Source organism: Oncorhynchus tshawytscha, linkage group LG29 (genome assembly GCF_018296145.1).
Source record: "Oncorhynchus tshawytscha isolate Ot180627B linkage group LG29, Otsh_v2.0, whole genome shotgun sequence".
Lineage (NCBI taxonomy): Eukaryota > Metazoa > Chordata > Actinopteri > Salmoniformes > Salmonidae > Oncorhynchus > Oncorhynchus tshawytscha.
This window is the reverse complement of record NC_056457.1, coordinates 39134918-39153814: the sequence shown is the minus strand read 5'-3', so window position 1 is coordinate 39153814 and position 18897 is coordinate 39134918. Positions and strand designations below refer to the sequence as shown.

Below are 18897 nucleotides of genomic sequence, written 5' to 3'. Positions count from 1 at the left end.
ATCTCTGCTCTCACCTTCCTCGGATGCATCTGGACACTCCCAACAGAGATGATGTAACCCAGAAAGGGGATGGTGGAGCGATGGAACTCACACTGCTCTGCCTTCACATACAGCTGATTCCAGAAGGCGTTGAAGGACCTGCCGATGTGGAGCATGTGTTCTTGAAAGGAGCGGGAGAATACGAGGATGTCATCAATGTTGACGAAGATGAACCGGTTCAACATGTCGCGGAGGACATCATTCACCAGAGCCTGGAACACCGCAGGGGTGTTGGTGAGGCCAAAGGCCATGACCAGATACTCGTAGAGGCCACTGGCTGTGTTGAAGGCGGTCTTCCACTCGTCCCGCTCTCGAATCTGCACCAGGTGGTAGGTTTTCCAACTTGGGAAACACAGTGGCCCCTGCAGTGGCACGAGGGCCGAGGAGAATAGTTGGTTAGGCTGGTGGTTAGGCTGAAGGCTGGTAAGTGTAGTCAACAGGCTGGTGGTAATCCTGAAGGCTGGGAAGTGTAGTCAACAGGCTGGTGGTTAGGCTGAAGGCTGGGATGTGTAGTCAACAGGCTGGTCGTAACCCTGAAGGCTGGGAAGTGTAGTCAACAGGCTGGTGGTTAGGCTGAAGGCTGGGAAGAGGAGTCAACAGGCTGGTGGTAATCCTGAAGGCTGGGAAGTGGAGTCAACAGGCTGGTGGTTAGGCTGAAGGCTGGGAAGTGGAGTCAACAGGCTGGTGGTTAGGCTGAAGGCTGGGAAGTATAGTCAACAGGCTGGTGGTAATCCTGAAGGCTGGGAAGTGTAGTCAACAGGCTGGTGGTTAGTCTGAAGGCTGGGAAGTATAGTCAACAGGTTGGTGGCTTTCCTGAAGGCTGGGAAGTGTAGTCAACAGGCTGGTGGTTAGTCTGAAGGCAGGGAAGTGTACTCAACAGGCTGGTGGTAATCCTGAATGCTGGGAAGTGTAGTCAACAGGCTATCCTGAAGGCTGGGAAGTGTAGTCAACAGGCTGGTGGTAATCCTGAAGGCTGGGAAGTGTAGTCAACAGGCTGGTGGTTAGGCTGAAGGCTTGGAAGTGGAGTCAACAGGCTGGTGGTTAGTCTGAAGGCAGGGAAGTGTACTCAACATGCTGGTGGTAATCCTGAAGGCTGGGAAGTTTAGTCAACAGGCTGGTGGTTAGGCTGAAGGCTGGGAAGTGTAGTCAACTGGCTGGAGGTTGTCCTGAAGGCTGGGAAGTGTAGTAAACAGGCTGGTGGTTAGTCTGAAGGCAGGGAAGTGTAGTCAACAGGCTGGTGGTTAGTCTGAAGGCTGGGAAGTGTAGTCAACAGGCTGGTGGCTTTCCTGAAGGCTGGGAAGTGTTGTCAACAGGCTGGTGGCTTTCCTGAAGGCTGGGAAGTGTAGTCAACAGGCTGGTGGTTAGTCTGAAGGCTGGGAAGTGTAGTCAACATGCTGGTGGCTTTCCTGAAGGCTGGGAAGTGTTGTCAACAGGCTGGTGGTAATCCTGAAGGCTGGGAAGTGTAGTCAACAGGCTGGTGGTTAGGCTGAAGGCTGGGAAATGGAGTCAACAGGCTGGTGGTTAGGCTGAAGGCTGGGAAGTGTAGTCAACAGGCTAGTGTTTAGTCTGAAGGCTAGGAAGTGTTGTCAACAGGCTGGTGGTTAGGCTGAAGGCTGGGAAGTGTAGTCAACAGGCTGGTGGTTAGGCTGAAGGCTGGGAAGTGTAGTCAACTGGCTGGTGGTAATCCTGAAGGCTGTGAAGTGTCGTCAACAGGCTGGTGGTTAGTCTGAAGGCTGGGAAGTGTAGTCAACAGGCTGGTGGCTTTCCTGAAGGCTAGGAAGCTTAGTCAACAGGCTGGTGGTTAGGCTGAAGGCAGGGAAGTGTACTCAACAGGCTGGTGGTAATCCTGAAGGCCTGGAAGTGTAGTCAACAGGCTGGTGGCTATCCTGAAGGCTGGGAAGTGAAGTCAACAGGCTGGTGGTTAGTCTGAAGGCTGGGAAGTGTAGTCAACAGGCTGGTGGCTTTCCTGAAGGCTAGGAAGTGTAGTCAACAGGCTGGTGGTTAGTCTGAAGGCAGGGAAGTGTACTCAACAGGCTGGTGGTAATCCTGAATGCTGGGAAGTGTAGTCAACAGGCTGGTGGCTATCCTGAAGGCTGGGAAGTGTAATCAACAGGCTGGTGGTTAGGCTGAAGGCTTGGAAGTGGAGTCAACAGGCTGGTGGTAATCCTGAAGGCTGGGAAGTGTAGTCAACAGGCTGGTGGTTAGTCTGAAGGCTGGGAAGTGTAGTCAACTGGCTGGTGGCTGGTGGTAGTCAGGCTGGAAGGCTGAAGGGGAAGTGTAGTCAACAGGCTGGTGGTTAGTCTGAAGGCTGGGAAGTGTAGTCAACAGGCTGGTGGTTCCTGGTACATCCTGAAGGCTGGGAAGTGTAGTCAACAGGCAGGCTGGTGGTATCCTGAGAAGGCTGGGAAGTGTAGTCAACAGGCTGGTGGTTAGGCTGAAGGCTGGGAAGTGTAGTCAACAGGCTGGTGGTAATCCTGAAGGCTGTGAAGTGTAGTCAACTAGGCTGGTGGTAATCCTGAAGGCTGTGAAGTGTAGTCAACAGGCTGGTGGTTAATCTGAAGGCTGGAAGTGTAGTCAACAGGCTGGTGGTTAGGCTGTCAACAGGCTGGTGGTTGAAAGGCTGGGAAGTGTAGTCAACAGGCTGGTGGCTTTCCTGAAGGCTAGGAAGCTTAGTCAACAGGCTGGTGGTTAGTCTGAAGGCAGGGAAGTGTACTCAACAGGCTGGTGGTAATCCTGAAGGCCTGGAAGTGTAGTCAACAGGCTGGTGGCTATCCTGAAGTCTGGGAAGTGTAGTCAACAGGCTGATGGTTAGGATGAAGGCTGGGAAGTGTAGTCAACAGGCTGGTGGTTAGTCTGAAGGCAGGGAAGTGTACTCAACAGGCTGGTGGTAATCCTGAAGGCCTGGAAGTGTAGTCAACAGGTTGGTGGCTATCCTGAAATCTGGGAAGTGTAGACAACAGGCTGATGGTTAGTATGAAGGCTGGGAAGTGTAGTCAACAGGCTGGTGGCTTTCCTGAAGGCTGGGAAGTGTTGTCAACAGGCTGGTGGCTTTCCTGAAGGCTGGGAAGTGTAGTCAACAGGCTGGTGGCTTTCCTGAAGGCTGGGAAGTGTAGTCAACAGGCTTGTGGTTAGTCTGAAGGCAGGGAAGTGTAGTCAACAGGCTGGTGGTTAGTCTGAAGGCTGGGAAGTGTAGTCAACAGGCTGGTGGCTTTCCTGAAGGCTGGGAAGTGTTGTCAACAGGCTGGTGGCTTTCCTGAAGGCTGGGAAGTGTAGTCAACAGGCTGGTGGTTAGGCTGAAGGCTGGGAAGTGTAGTCAACTGGCTGGAGGTTGTCCTGAAGGCTGGGAAGTGTAGTAAACAGGCTGGTGGTTAGTCTGAAGGCAGGGAAGTGTAGTCAACAGGCTGGTGGTTAGTCTGAAGGCTGGGAAGTGTAGTCAACAGGCTGGTGGCTTTCCTGAAGGCTGGGAAGTGTTGTCAACAGGCTGGTGGCTTTCCTGAAGGCTGGGAAGTGTAGTCAACAGGCTGGTGGCTTTCCTGAAGGCTGGGAAGTGTAGTCAACAGGCTTGTGGTTAGTCTGAAGGCAGGGAAGTGTACTCAACAGGCTGGTGGTAATCCTGAAGGCTGGGAAGTGTAGTCAACAGGCTGGTGGCCATACTGAAGGCTGGGAAGTGTAGTCAACAGGCTGGTGGTAATCCTGAAGGCTGGGAAGTGTAGTCAACAGGCTGGTGGTTAGGCTGAAGGCTGGGAAGTGTAGTCAACAGGCTAGTGTTTAGTCTGAAGGCTAGGAAGTGTTGTCAACAGGCTGGTGGTTAGGCTGAAGGCTGGGAAGTGTAGTCAACAGGCTGGTGGTTAGGCTGAAGGCTGGTGAAGTGTAGTCAACTGGCTGGCTGTAATCCTGAAGGCTGTGAAGTGTCGTCAACAGGCTGGTGGTTAGTCTGAAGGCAGGGAAGTGTAGTCAACAGGCTGGTGGTTAGTCTGAAGGCTGGGAAGTGTAGTCAACAGGCTGGTGGCTTTCCTGAAGGCTAGGAAGCTTAGTCAACAGGCTGGTGGTTAGGCTGAAGGCAGGGAAGTGTACTCAACAGGCTGGTGGTAATCCTGAAGGCCTGGAAGTGTAGTCAACAGGCTGGTGGCTATCCTGAAGGCTGGGAAGTGAAGTCAACAGGCTGGTGGTTATTCTGAAGGCTGGGAAGTGTAGTCAACAGGCTGGTGGCTTTCCTGAAGGCTAGGAAGTGTAGTCAACAGGCTGGTGGTTAGTCTGAAGGCAGGGAAGTGTACTCAACAGGCTGGTGGTAATCCTGAAGGCTGTGAAGTGTAGTCAACAGGCTGGTGGTTAGTCTGAAGGCTGGGAAGTGTAGTCAACAGGCTGGTGGCTTTCCTGAAGGCTGGGAAGTGTAGTCAACAGGCTGGTGGTTAGGCTGAAGGCAGGCTGGTGGGGAAGTGTACTCAACAGGCTGGTGGTAATCCTGAAGGCCTGGAAGTGTAGTCAACAGGCTGGTGGCTATCCTGAAGGCTGGGAAGTGAAGTCAACAGGCTGGTGGTTAGTCTGAAGGCTGGGAAGTGTAGTCAACAGGCTGGTGGCTTTCCTGAAGGCAAGGAAGTGTAGTCAACAGGCTGGTGGTTAGTCTGAAGGCAGGGAAGTGTACTCAACAGGCTGGTGGTAATCCTGAATGCTGGGAAGTGTAGTCAACAGGCTGGTGGCTATCCTGAAGGCTGGGAAGTGTAATCAACAGGCTGGTGGTTAGGCTGAAGGCTTGGAAGTGGAGTCAACAGGCTGGTGGTAATCCTGAAGGCTGGGAAGTGTAGTCAACAGGCTGGTGGTTAGTCTGAAGGCTGGGAAGTGTAGTCAACTGGCTGGTGGTAGTCCTGAAGGCTGGGAAGTGTAGTAAACAGGCTGGTGGTTAGTCTGAAGGCAGGGAAGTGTAGTCAACAGGCTGGTGGTAATCCTGAAGGCTGGGAAGTGTAGTCAACAGGCTGGTGGTTAGGCTGAACGCTGGGAAGTGGAGTCAACAGGCTGGTGGTAATCCTGAAGGCTGGGAAGTGTAGTCAACAGGCTAGTGTTTAGTCTGAAGGCTAGGAAGTGTTGTCAACAGGCTGGTGGTTATGCAGAAGGCTGGGAAGTGTAGTCAACAGGCTGGTGGTAATCCTGAAGGCTGTGAAGTGTAGTCAACTGGCTGGTGGTAATCCTGAAGGCTGTGAAGTGTAGTCAACAGGCTGGTGGTTAGGCAGAAGGCTGGGAAGTGGAGTCAACAGGCTGGTGGTAATCCTGAAGGCTGTGAAGTGTAGTCAACTAGCTGGTGGTAATCCTGAAGGCTGTGAAGTGTAGTCAACAGGCTGGTGGTTAGTCTGAAGGCAGGGAAGTGTAGTCAACAGGCTGGTGGTTAGGCTGAAGGCTGGGAAGTGTAGTCAACAGGCTGGTGGCTTTCCTGAAGGCTAGGAAGCTTAGTCAACAGGCTGGTGGTTAGTCTGAAGGCAGGGAAGTGTACTCAACAGGCTGGTGGTAATCCTGAAGGCCTGGAAGTGTAGTCAACAGGCTGGTGGCTATCCTGAAGTCTGGGAAGTGTAGTCAACAGGCTGATGGTTAGGATGAAGGCTGGGAAGTGTAGTCAACAGGCTGGTGGTTAGTCTGAAGGCAGGGAAGTGTACTCAACAGGCTGTTGGTAATCCTGAAGGCCTGGAAGTGTAGTCAACAGGTTGGTGGCTATCCTGAAATCTGGGAAGTGTAGACAAACAGGCTGATGTTTAGGATGAAGGCTGGGAAGTGTAGTCAACAGGCTGGTGGCTTTCCTGAAGGCTGGGAAGTGTTGTCAACAGGCTGGTGGCTTTCCTGAAGGCTGGGAAGTGTAGTCAACAGGCTGGTGGCTTTCCTGAAGGCTGGGAAGTGTAGTCAACAGGCTTGTGGTTAGTCTGAAGGCAGGGAAGTGTAGTCAACAGGCTGGTGGTTAGTCTGAAGGCTGGGAAGTGTAGTCAACAGGCTGGTGGCTTTCCTGAAGGCTGGGAAGTGTTGTCAACAGGCTGGTGGCTTTCCTGAAGGCTGGGAAGTGTAGTCAACAGGCTAGTGGCTTTCCTGAAGGCTGGGAAGTGTAGTCAACAGGCTGGTGGTTAGTCTGAAGGCAGGGAAGTGTACTCAACATGCTGGTGGTAATCCTGAAGGCTGGGAAGTTTAGTCAACAGGCTGGTGGTTAGGCTGAAGGCTGGGAAGTGTAGTCAACTGGCTGGAGGTTGTCCTGAAGGCTGGGAAGTGTAGTCAACAGGCTGGTGGCCATACTGAAGGCTGGGAAGTGTAGTCAACAGGCTGGTGGTAATCCTGAAGGCTGGGAAGTGTAGTCAACAGGCTGGTGGTTAGGCAGAAGGCTGGGAAGTGTAGTCAACAGGCTGGTGGTAATCCTGAAGGCTGGGAAGTGTAGTCAACAGGCTGGTGGTTAGTCTGAAGGCTGGGAAGTGTAGTCAACAGGCTGGTGGTTAGTCTGAAGGCTGGGAAGTGTGTCAACAGGCTGGTGGTTAGTCCTGTCAAGTCAACAGGCTGGTGGCTTTCCTGAAGGCTGGGAAGTGTTGTCAACAGGCTGGTGGTAATCCTGAAGGCTGTGAAGTGTAGTCAACTAGCTGGTGGTAATCCTGAAGGCTGTGAAGTGTAGTCAACAGGCTGGTGGTTAGTCTGAAGGCAGGGAAGTTTAGTCAACAGGCTGATGGTTAGGATGAAGGCTGGGAAGTGGAGGCAACAGGCCGGTGGTAATCCTGAAGGCTGGGAAGTGGAGTCAACAGGCTGGTGGTTAGGCTAATGGCTGGGAAGTGTAGTCAATAGGCTGGTGGTTAGTCTGATGGCTGAGAATTGTAGTCAACAGGCTGGTGGGAATCCTGAAGGCTGAGAAGTGTAGTCAACAGGCTGGTGTTTAGTCTGAAGGCTGTGAATTGGAGTCAACAGTCTGGTGGTAATCCTGAAGGCTGGGAAGTGTACTCAACAGGCTGGTGGTTAGTCTGAAGGCTGGGGAGTGTAGTCAACAGGCTGGTGGTTAGTCTGAAGGCTGGGAAGTGTAGTCAACAGGCTGGTGGTTAGTCTGAAGGCAGGGAAGTGTAGTCAACAGGCTGGTGGTTAGTCTGAAGGCAGGGAAGTATAGTCAACAGGCTGGTGGTTAGTCTGAAGGCTGGGGAGTGTAGTCAACAGGCTGGTGGTTAGTCTGAAGGCTGGGAAGTGGAGTCAACAGGCTGGTGGTTAGGCTGAAGGCTGGGCCGGTGTCGGCTAGTCTGGTGTTTAGGCTGAAGGCTGGGCTGGTGGTGGCTTCAGCATGTATTCTAGTGGTATTGTTGGTGCAGGGTGTGACAGTGATGCAGGGAGAGGGAGAGGGAGAGGGAGAGGGAGAGGGAGAGAAAGAGACAGAGAGATAGATAGAGAGAGAGACAGAGATTTGGAGGGAGAAAGAGAGGGAGAGGTGAAGGCTGGGAAGGTAGACAGGCTGGTGGTAGGCAGGTGGGAGGTAGGCAGGCAGGGTAGGCAGGCAGGCAGGCAGGCAGGCAGGCAGGAAGGTCAACAGGCTGGCAGAGGCAGGAAGAGGCAGGTGAAGGCAGGCAGGGTAGGTAAGTAGGTAGGCAGGCAGGCAGGTAGGTAGGTAGGTAGGCAGGCAGGAGAGGTAGGTAGAGAGGTACTGTAGTTAGGTACTGTAGTTAGGGAGGGAGGGAGGGAGGGAGGGAGGGAGGGAGGGAGGGAGGGAGGGAGGGAGGGAGGGAGGGAGGGAGGGAGGGGGGAGGGAGGGAGGGAGGCTGGAAAGGAGGGAGTACTGTAGGTAGGTAGGCAGGCAGGTAGGCAGGCAGGTGGGCAGGCAGGCAGGCAGGCAGGTGCAGAAGGCAGGTCAACAGGTAGGCAGGCAGGCAGGCAGGTAGGCAGGCAGGTAGGTGGGCAGGCAGGCAGGCAGGCAGTAGCAGGCAGGCAGGGAAGGTCAACAGGCTGTGGGATGAAGGTGGGAAGTGGAGGAGGTACTGAAGTTAGGTACTGTAGTTAGGGAGGGAGGGAGGGAGGTAGAAAGAGAGGGAGGTACTGTAGGTAGGTAGGTAGCTAGGTAGGTAGGTAGGTAGGCAGGCAGGTAGGTAGGTAGGGAGGCAGAGATGTAGAGCAGTAGAGAGGGAGGTAGAGTCTGAGGCAGGTAGGCAGGCAGGCAGGAAAGTTGGTAGGAAGGTAGGCAGAGAGGTAGGCAGGCAGGTAGGAAAGTTGGTAGGAAGGTAGGCAGGCAGGCAGGGGGCAGGCAGACAGACAGGCAGGCAGGGCAGGCAGGCAGGCAGGCAGGCAGGCAGGCAGGCAGGGCAGGCAGGCAGGGCAGGCAGGGCAGGGCAGGCAGGCAGGCAGGCAGGCAGGCAGGCAGGGGCAGGCAGGCAGGGCAGGCAGGGTGGGTAGCAGAGGCAGGCAGAGAGGTACTGGCAGGCAGTTAGGTACTGTAGTTAGGGAGGGAGGGAGGAGGTAGAAAGAGAGGGAGGCACTGCAGGCAGGCAGGCAGGCAGGCAGGCAGGCAGGCAGGCAGGCAGGCAGGGAGGCAGAGATGTAGAGCGGTAGAGAGGAGGTAGAGAGGCAGGCAGGCAGGCAGGCAGGCAGGCAGGCAGGCAGGCAGGTGGGCAGGCAGGAAGCAGGCAGGCAGGCAGGAAGGCAGGGGTAGGAAGGCAGGGCAGGCAGGCAGGTGGGAAGGCAGGCAGGCAGGCAGTGCAGGCAGGCAGGGCAGGCAGGCAGGCAGGCAGGCGGATGGGTGGGCAGGCAGGCAGGCAGGTGGGCAGGCAGGCAGGCAGGCAGGCAGGCAGGCAGACAGGCAGGCAGGCAGGCAGGCAGGCAGGCAGGCAGGCAGGCAGGCAGGCAGGCAGGCAGGCAGGCAGGCAGGCAGGCAGGTAGGTAGATAGGTACATTTGAAGTCGGAAGTTTACATTCACTTATGTTGGAATCATTAAAACTAGTTTTTCAACCACAAATGTCTTGTTAACAAACTATAGTTTTGTCAAGTCAGTTAGGACATCTACTTTGTGCATGACACATGTCATTTTTACAACAATTGTTTACAGACAGATTATTTCACTTATAATTCTCTGTATCACAACTCCAGTGGGTCAGAAGTTTACGTACACTAAATTGACTGTGCCTTTAAACAGCTTGGAAAATTCCAGAAAAATGATGTCATGGCTTTAGAAGCTTCTGATAGACTAATTAACATCATTTGAGTCAATTGGAGGTGTACCTGTGGATGTATTTTAAGGCCTACCTTCAAACACAGTGCATCTTTGCTTGACACCATGGGAAAATCAAAAGAAATCAGCCAAGACCTCAGAAAAAAAACTGTAGACGTCCACAAGTCTGGTTCATCCTTGGGAGCAATTTCCAAATGCCTGAAGGTACCACGTTCATCTGTACAAACAATAGTATGCAAGTATAAACACCATGGGACCACGCAGCAGTCATAGCGCTCAGGAAGGAGACGCGTTCTGTCTCCTAGAGATACTTTGATTTGCACTTTTCGCACCAATCTCAGAACAACAGCAAAGGACCTTGTGAAGATGCTGGAGGAAACAGGTACAAAAGTATCTATATCCACAGTAAAACAAGTCCTACATCTACATAACCTGAAAGGCCATGAAAAGCCAGACTAAGGTTTGCAATTGCACATGGGGACAAAGATCATACTTTTTGGAGAAATGTCCTCTGGTCTGATGGGACAAAAATACAACTGTTTGGCATAATGACAATCGTTATGTTTGGAGGAAAAAGGGGGAGGCTTGCAAGCCGAAGAACACCATCCCAACCGTGAAGAACAGGGGTGGAAGCATCATGTTGTGGGGGTGCTTTGCTGCAGGAGGGACGGGTGCACTTCACAAAATAGACAGCATCATGAGGCTGGAAAATTATGTGGATATATTGAAGCAACATCTCAAGACATCAGTCGGAAGTTAAAACTTGGTTGCAAATGGGTCTTCCAAACGAACAATGACCTCAAGCATACTTCCAAAGTTGTGGCAAAATGGCTTAAGGACAACAAAGTCAAGGTATTGGAGTGGCCATCACAAAGCCCTGACCTCAATCCCATAGAGAATGTGTGGGCAGAACTGAAAAAGCTTGTGTGAGCAAGGAGGCCTACAAACCTGACTCAGTCACACCAGCTCTGTCAGAAGGAACTTATTGTGGGATGCTTGTGGAAGGCTACCCGAAACGTTTGACCCAAGTTAAACAATTTAAAGGCAATGCTACCAAATACTAATTGAGTATATGTAAACTTCTGACCCACTGGGAATGTGATGAAAGAAGTAAAAGCTGAAATAAATAATTCTCTCTACTATTATTCTGACATTTCACATTCTTAAAATAAAGTGTGTGATCCTAACCGACCTAAGACAGGGAATTTTTACTAGGATTAAATTTAAGGAATTATGAAATACTGAGTTTAAATGTATTTGGCTAAGGTGCATGTAAACTTCTAACTTCAACTGTAGGTTTGTAGATAGGAAGGGAGAGTAGGTAGTGAGGGATAGTAGGTGTGTTCAGAACAGTGGGAGGACAGACATAAACACACCCTACCTTACCGACGCCACCACACACACTCATACTCACACAGAGGGAGAGAGAGGAGTAGTTATAGTTCTCACTTAGAGTTATATCCAGACCAGACCACTGGAGATATCACTGCTTCTCCTATACCTGGCCCATCCTGTATCACTCACCTGCCATAGGTAAGATTCATACAGCATGGTAGTTATTTCATCAATAACAGTGTTATTCTTTCACTACTGTTAAATCAGTCTGTTTTCATGTTGAGATTGTTATGGTTGATATATTGCTCGTTCAGTCAGTGTTGTTACAGCTATTGTCAACTGTAAAGTTCATTCTCTGTGAACTGGCACATAAAGCTTTCTTTGTGAATTCAGCAGGGAGTTGGAAGTATATTATGAGGTAGTTCTATGTACTTAGTAAGGTGTGCACACTGACCATTGTCTGATAATAATAGTGCTTAATAGATGTCGAACCAGTTTTTCCATCAGCAGTAAGCCATGGGTTAGGGTTAGGAGGGGTAAGGGTTAGGAGGGGTTAGGAGAGATTAGGAAGGGTTAGGAGGGGTTATGAAGGGTTAGGAGGGGTTAGGAATCGTTAGGATTGGTTAGGGGTTATGAATGGTTATGAGAGGTTAGGAGGGGTTATGAGAGGTTAGGAATGGTCAGGAGGGGTTAGGAATCGTTAGGATTGGTTAGGAAGGGTTAGGAAGGGTTAGGAGAGGTTATGAAGGGTTAGGATGGGTTAGGAAGAGTTAGGAGGGGTTAGGAAGGGTTAGGAGAGGTTGGGAATGGCTAGGAGAGGTAGTTAGGGGTTAGGTGGCGTTTAGGAAGGGTCAGGAAGGGTTAGGAAGGGTTAGGAAGGGTTAGGAGGGGTTAGGAGAGATTAGGAGGGTCAGGAGGGGTTAGGAGAGATTAGGAAGGGTTAGGAGGGGTTATGAAGGATTAGTAGAGGTTAGGAGGGGTTAGGAGAGGTAAGAAATGGTCAGGAGGGGTTAGGAAGGGTTAGGAAGGGTTAGGAGGGGTTAGGAGAGATTGGGAAGGGTTAGGAAGGGTTCGGAGAGGTTAGGAGGGGTTAGGAGAGGTAAGAAATGGTCAGGAGGCGTTAGGAAGGGTTAGGAAGGGTTAGGAGGGGTTAGGAGAGGTTAGGAAAGGTTAGGAAGGGTTAGGAGGGGTTATGAAGGGTTTGGAGAGGTTATGATATGTTACGAATGGTCAGGAGGGGTTAGGAAGGGTTAGGAGGGGTTAGGAATTGTCAGGATTGGTTAGGATTGGTTAGGAAGGGTTAGGAGAGGTTATGAAGGGTTAGGAGGGGTTAGGAAGGGTTAGGATGGGTTAGGAGGGGTTAAGAAGGGTTAGGATGGGATAGGAAGAGTTAGGAGGGGTTAGGAATGGTTAGAAGAGGGTAGGAAGTGTTAGGAGGGGTTAGAAAGGGTTAGGGGGTTAGAAGGGGTTAGGAAGGATTTGGAGGGGGTAGGAAGGGTTAGGAGAGGTTAGGAATGGTTATGATGGGTTAGAAAGGGTTTGGAGGGGTTAGGAGGGGTTAATACGAGCTAGAATAGGTTTGGAAGGGTTTAGAGGGGTTAGGTGGCGTTTAGGAAGGGTTTGGGAGGGTCAGTAGGGGTTGGGAAGGGTTTGGAGGGGCTGGGAAGGGTTAGGAGAGGTTAGGAACGGTTAGGAGGGGATATGAGGGGTAATGAAGTGTTAGGAGGGGTTAGGAACAGTTGGGAGGGGTTAGGGAGGGGTAGGAAGGGTCAGGAGGGGTTAGGAAAAGTTAGGATAGGTTTGGAGGGGTTAGGAAGGGGTTAAAAGAGTTTAGGAGAGGTTATGAGAGTTTAGGAAGAGTTAGTCGGGGCTGGGAAGGGTTAGGAATGGTTAGGAGGGGACAGGAGGGGATAGGATAGGTTAGGAAGGGTTAGGAAGTGTTAGGAGGGGCAATAAGAGATTAGGATAGGTTAGTAGGGGCTGGGAAGGGTTAGGAGAGGTTAGGAATGGTTAGGAGAGGTTAGGATGGGTTCGGAGGGGTTAGGAGGGATTAGGAAGGGTTTGGAGAGGTTTGGAAGGGTTAGGAGGGGTTAGGATAGGTTAGGAAGGGTCGGTAGGGGTTAGGAAGGGTTGGGATAGGTTAGGAGGGTTTAGCAAGGGGTTAGGAGAGTTTAAGATAGGTTAGTAGGGGCTGGGAGAGGTTAGGAGGGGCTGGGAAGTGTTAGGAGAGGGTAGGACAGGTTAGGAGGATTAGGAAGGGTTAGGAGGGTTTAGGAAGGATTAGGAGGGATTAGTAAGTGTTAGGAGGGGTTAGGAGGGGTTATGAAGGGTTAGGTGGGTATAGGAAGGGTTAGGAGGGTTTAGGAAGGGTTAGGAGGGGTTAGGAGGGGTTATGAAGGGTTAGGAGGGTATAGGACAGGTTAGGAGGTGATAGAAGGGTTAGGAAGTGTTAGGTGGGTATAGGACAGGCTAGGAGGTGATAGAAGGGTTGGGAGGGTTTAGGAAGGGTTAGGAAGTGTTAGGTGGGTATAGGACAGGTCAGGAGGTGATAGAAGGGTTAGGAGGGTTTAGGATGTGTTAGGTGGGGTTAGGATGGGTTAGGAGGGGTTAGGATGGGTTAGGAGGGGTTAGGAAGTGTCGTGACGTTGTATTAGTTAATGTGACGACTGTTGTTCATCGAATGATTAAAGTTTATAATTGCGTGATTAACTGAATCAAGCAATTATTAACTCATTAACCTGGGGCACCATGTGAAAACTAGTTTTTATTGAGTTTCTATTTCCCAAATTAACTCAAAGAATATCAGAATATCGATTTTACAACAGCCGCTAATTAACCAGTTGCCTCTACCAATCTCGTTCTGAACGTCGTATAGCCCGTGAATCTGCACGGACCCAGGTCTCACCAATGAATTTGTACCAAACCAATCTTAGTTGAATATTTATTTACTAGAAAGCTAAAATGATGATAAAAGATACTCATAGACAAAACACATTATAGGCTATTGATGTGAACTTAGTATAACGGGCCAACACACTATAGCGGTTGTTACTCACAATGAGGATTTCAAAAGAGAGAAAAAGAGAAAGTACACGAGAGAAATATACATATGGGTGAATTTGTCAGCTATGCTATTCTAACCCTAGCCTTGCCCCAAACTGCCGCTCTTATGGGTCAGAATATAATGATGTAATTACGTGGGGATGATCTCAGAGGATTCTCTGCGTAGGCCTTCAGCTGTTCGATGACACACTACTCCGGCGCACCTCCCTGATCGTCCTCCCGCTGTCAGTGTCCTTTTGGGCTTAGGAGTCTGTACCCTCACCCTTTGCTCGGGAAGGGGTCTTCTGAGGACAGACAGCTCGGTAGCTCAGAGCTCACAGCATAGGAATGAAACCCTTTAGATACCACGATTCGATGGGAGATGGAGGCTAGGTGGTTCGACTTGAATTCACCCGCTTAGACACAGCTACTCATCCGTAGCTTGGGTAGAAAAGGATTTCTTTGTCTCCAAACTTGCGTTCTGGGTTCGTTGACTTTTTAGACCTTTCTGCAGCTGGGGTCATGTAGTCTTCCTGTAAATTCTATACTCACAGGTTTTATACCCTTGGGTCAGAAGTGGGCGTAACCACCTTTAGGGCAATTCTCTGGGCTTACCAAGTTAATGAGGCAAGGTCTAGATTTTATTCAAATCCAATTTTAGACAACTAACTTAACATTTCATCTTCCCCAACACATTCTCTTTGATTTGGATATTTTCCATACAACGTACAATGTATAAACATCAAACATATACGAGGAAAACTCTTCACGTTACACTGTTTTCGTAATAACGTCATCTATTAACCTTTAATAACAAAACAAAAATGACATACATTTTCATATTCCATCTATCGTCATGACCACCATTGTGGCTGATGGAAACCATTGTTCCAAAGTCCCTTTATTTCATGTTTAATGTTCTGAGGCTGGTTCTCCATAGTAACAGGACAAAATGAATTTGTCTGTGGCCTAAAATTTACCAGGGGTGTGAGGGGTCATAAAACCCCCACATCTTCAGACCCCTAGATCTCTCCTCCTCTGTTGGGGTTGAGAGACAATCTGTAGGGATGTGGTCTCCTGTAACCTGACCTGATCAGGACAGTCATGGCAGTAAGGAAGGGTTTGGAGGGGTTCGGAGGGTTTAGGAAGGATTAGGAGGTGTTAGGAAGGGAAGGGTTTGGAGGGGCTTTGAAGGGTTATGAAGGGTTAGGAGGGGTTAGGGACGGTTATGATGGGTTTTGAAGGGTTAGGAAGGGTTTGGAGTGGTTAGGGAGGGTTATGAAGGGTTAGAAGGGGTTAGGAACGGTTAAGAGGGGCTTTGAAGGGTTAGGAGTGGTTTGGAGGGGTTAGGAACGGTTATGATGGGTTTTGAAGGGTTCAGCAGGGTTATGAATGGTTAGGAAGGGTTAGGAGGGTTTAGGAAAGGTTAGGAAGGGTTAGGATGGGTTAGGGCATATGAAGGATTATGATTAGGAAGGGTTAGGGATAGGAACTGTTAGGGCATAGGAAGGGTTAGGATGACTTAGGAAAGGTTTTTGAAGTGAGATATCCATCAGTGCTATTTTAATAAGGCTGATCATGACTTTTAAGTACTGCAGTTGTTACTTCTCATGTGAAACTCAACTATTGGTGGGTGGAGGTTAGTTAATAATGGACTTGTTCACAATCTGTTTGTCTGAGGAGAACCTAGAAGCCTGGTAGGACAAGCTGTACTCATCAGTTGAACTAGCAGTTGGAATTGAACAAAGTCACCTTATGCCAGATATTTCTTCTGGTTCCATCACATAGGACCACTAAGCTAGTGCTGCAGTATATTGGGATCATTTTGATACAGTCAACAGACATATAAACAGCACCCTTTTATGTACTAAAGGAGTTGTCCTCCATATATGTCCTCCATATGTCCGCCAGTCTGCCAGCAGAACCGTGTTGACTCAGTCACTTCTAATCACTTCTAGTCACTTCCAGAAGCCTGTAGTAGTTAGGCAGTGGTAAATAATTATAGGACGGTAGTAAACTAATTAGTTCAGGGTAGATTAATCATACCACATTTTTGGGGGGGAATGTTGACCTTCAGTTGACATGATGATGATGAGTCATGGGATCAGTGTGTATGCTGGATAAACCGTGCATTACAATTTTACCTGACTCCACCTTACCCGAATCCACATTTAGTAGTAGTAACGATGATAGGTGACAGGCATCCTGGTTTGGCCTTCAGAACCACTGGGGCGTTGCCAGTGAAATCACTGTTAGCACTAACCCTATTGTTGAAGTTGACGTGAATACTGCAGTGACATTCATGTTTGTTTTAAATGAGTCAGGCCTTAATCTGAGATTAGGTTTCTGTCCCAAAATGGCACACTACTCCCTACGTAATGAACTGCTATTGGCCAGGGCCCAAAGAGGTTTGGTGTTTGAGGGCCCCATAGATCATTATGTAGGGAGTAGGATGCCATTTGGGACACATTCCTGGTACCATGACTGAGCAGGTTTTAATAAGGGCTGGGGATAGTTAGCTTGAGATTTTTTCAGGCAGCCGGTTCATATCCTGTTTGAGGTCACCAAGCTCCACTCACCACACACTCCCTGTCCTCACTACACCTTGGACCTGTCAGCTGCTCAGCAACACTCACTCCTGTTTCTAAAAAGACAAGGTTGTAATAGTACTCTTAAATTGTATATAGTATGACTTCCTCTATCTAACTGTCTGTATATAGTAAGTATGACTTCCCCTATCTAACTATCTGTATATAGTATGACTTCCTCTATCTAACTATCTGTATATAGTAAATTTGACTTCCTCTATCTAACTGTCTGTATATAGTAAACATGACTTCCTCTATCTAACTATCTGTATGTAGTAAGTATGACTTCCTCTATCTAACTATCTGTATATAGTAAGTATGAATTCCTCTATCTAACTATCTGTATATAGTAAGTATGACTTCCTCTATCTAACTATCTGTATATAGTAAGTATGACTTCCTCTATCTAACTATCTATATATAGTATGACTTCCTCTATCTAACTATCTGTATATAGTAAGTATGACTTCCTCTATCTAACTATCTGTATATAGTATGACTTCCTCTATCTAACTATCTGTATATAGTAAGTATGACTTCCTCTATCTAACTATCTGTATATAGTAAGTATGACTTCCTCTATCTAACTATCTGTATATAGTATGACTTCCTCTATCTAACTATCTGTATATAGTAAGTATGACTTCCTCTATCTAACTATCTGTATATAGTATGACTTCCTCTATCTAACTATCTGTATATAGTATGACTTCCTCTATCTAACTATCTGTATATAGTAAGTATGACTTCCTCTATCTAACTATCTGTATATAGTATGACTTCCTCTATCTAACTATCTGTATATAGTAAGTATGACTTCCTCTATCTAACTATCTGTATATAGTAAGTGTGACTTCCTCTATTTAACTATCTGTATATAATAAGTATGACTTCCTCTATTTAACTATCTGTATATAGTAAATATGACTTCCTCTATTTAACTATCTGCATATAGTAAGTATGACTTCCTCTATCTAACTATCTGTATGTAGTAAGTATGACTTCCTCTATCTAACTATCTGTATATAGTAAATATGACTTCCTCTATCTAACTATCTGTATATAGTAAGTATGACTTCCTCTATCTAACTATCTGTATATAGTAAGTATGACTTCCTCTATCTAACTATCTGTATATAGTAAGCATGACTTCCTCTATCTAACATTCTGTATTTAGTATGACTTCCTCTATCTAACCCTCTGTATATAGTATGACTTCCTCTATCTAACTATCTGTACATAGTAAATATGACTTCCTCTATCTAACTATCTGTATAAAGTAAGTATGACTTCCTCTATCTAACTATCTGTATATAGTATGACTTCCTCTATCTAACTATCTGTATATAGTATGTATGACTTCCTCTATCTAACTATCTGTATATAGTAAGCATGACTTCCTCTATCTAACTATCTGTATTTAGTATGACTTCCTCTATCTAACCCTCTGTATATAGTAAGTATGACTTCCTCTATCTAACTATCTGTAAATAGTATGACTTCCTCTATCTAACTATCTGTATATAGTAAGTATGACTTCCTCTATCTAACTATCTGTAAATAGTATGACTTCCTCTATCTAACTATCTGTATATAGTATGACTTCCTCTATTTAACTATCTGTATATATTAAGTATGACTTCCTCTATTTAACTATCTGTATATAGTAAGCATGACTTCCTCTATCTAACTATCTGTATATAGTATGACTTCCTCTATTTAACTATCTGTATATAGTAAGTATGACTTCCTCTATTTAACTATCTGTATATAGTAAGCATGACTTCCTCTATCTAACTATCTGTATATAGTATGACTTCCTCTATTTAACTATCTGTATATAGTAAGTATGACTTCCTCTATCTAACTATCTGTATATAGTAAACATGACTTCCTCTATTTAACTATCTGTATATAGTAAGCATGACTTCCTCTCTCTAACTATCTGTATATAGTAAGTGTGACTTCCTCTATCTAACTATCTGTATATAGTATGACTTCCTCTCTCTAACTATCTGTATATAATAAGTATGACTTCCTCTATTTAACTGTCTGCTATCTAACTATCTGTATTTGTATGACTTCCTCTATTTAACTATCTGTATATAGTATGACTTCCTCTATCTAACTATCTGTATAGTATGACTTCCTCTATCTAACTATCTGTATATAGAGTGTGACTTCCTCTATCTAACTATCTGTATATAGTAAGTGTGACTTCCTCTATCTAACTATCAGTACTATCTGTATGTAGTAAGTATGACTTCCTCTATCTAACTATCTGTATATAGTATGACTTCCTCTATCTAACTATAGTAAATAGTATGACTTCTATCTAACTATCTTGACTTCCTCTATCTATATCTGTATATAGTAAGTGTGCTAACTATCTGTATATAGTAAGTATGACTTCCTCCATCTAACTATCTGTATTTAGTATGACTTCCTCTATCTAACTATCTGTATATAGTATGACTTCCTCTATCTAACTATCTGTATATAGTAAGTATGACTTCCTCTATTTAACTGTCTGTATATAGTAAGTATGACCACTGAATGAATTCAGTAACTAGGCTTCCTCTATCTTGATATAAAGCGGTCGTGTAGCTGTGTTCTCATAAATCAAAGCTCACCCATAGTTCTCTGCTTTGGTTTTGCCTTTGCGTTCTCATACAGTACAGCAAGCTGTATTCTTACAGTCAGTGACATTTTATAGTCCTTCCGTGACACTAATGAGATAG

The 18897-nt window shown here is 47.3% G+C and overlaps 1 protein-coding gene across 1 annotated transcript in view; it reads left to right on the top strand.

Moving 5' to 3' along the window:
• The first annotated feature begins 10599 nt into the window (after positions 1–10599).
• vill (villin-like) overlaps positions 10600–18897 on the top strand; it is a 59357-nt gene continuing 51059 nt past the window's right edge. The window contains 1 exon segment of the mRNA XM_042308666.1: positions 10600–10724. The gene's annotated coding sequence lies outside the window, so the exon portion shown is untranslated.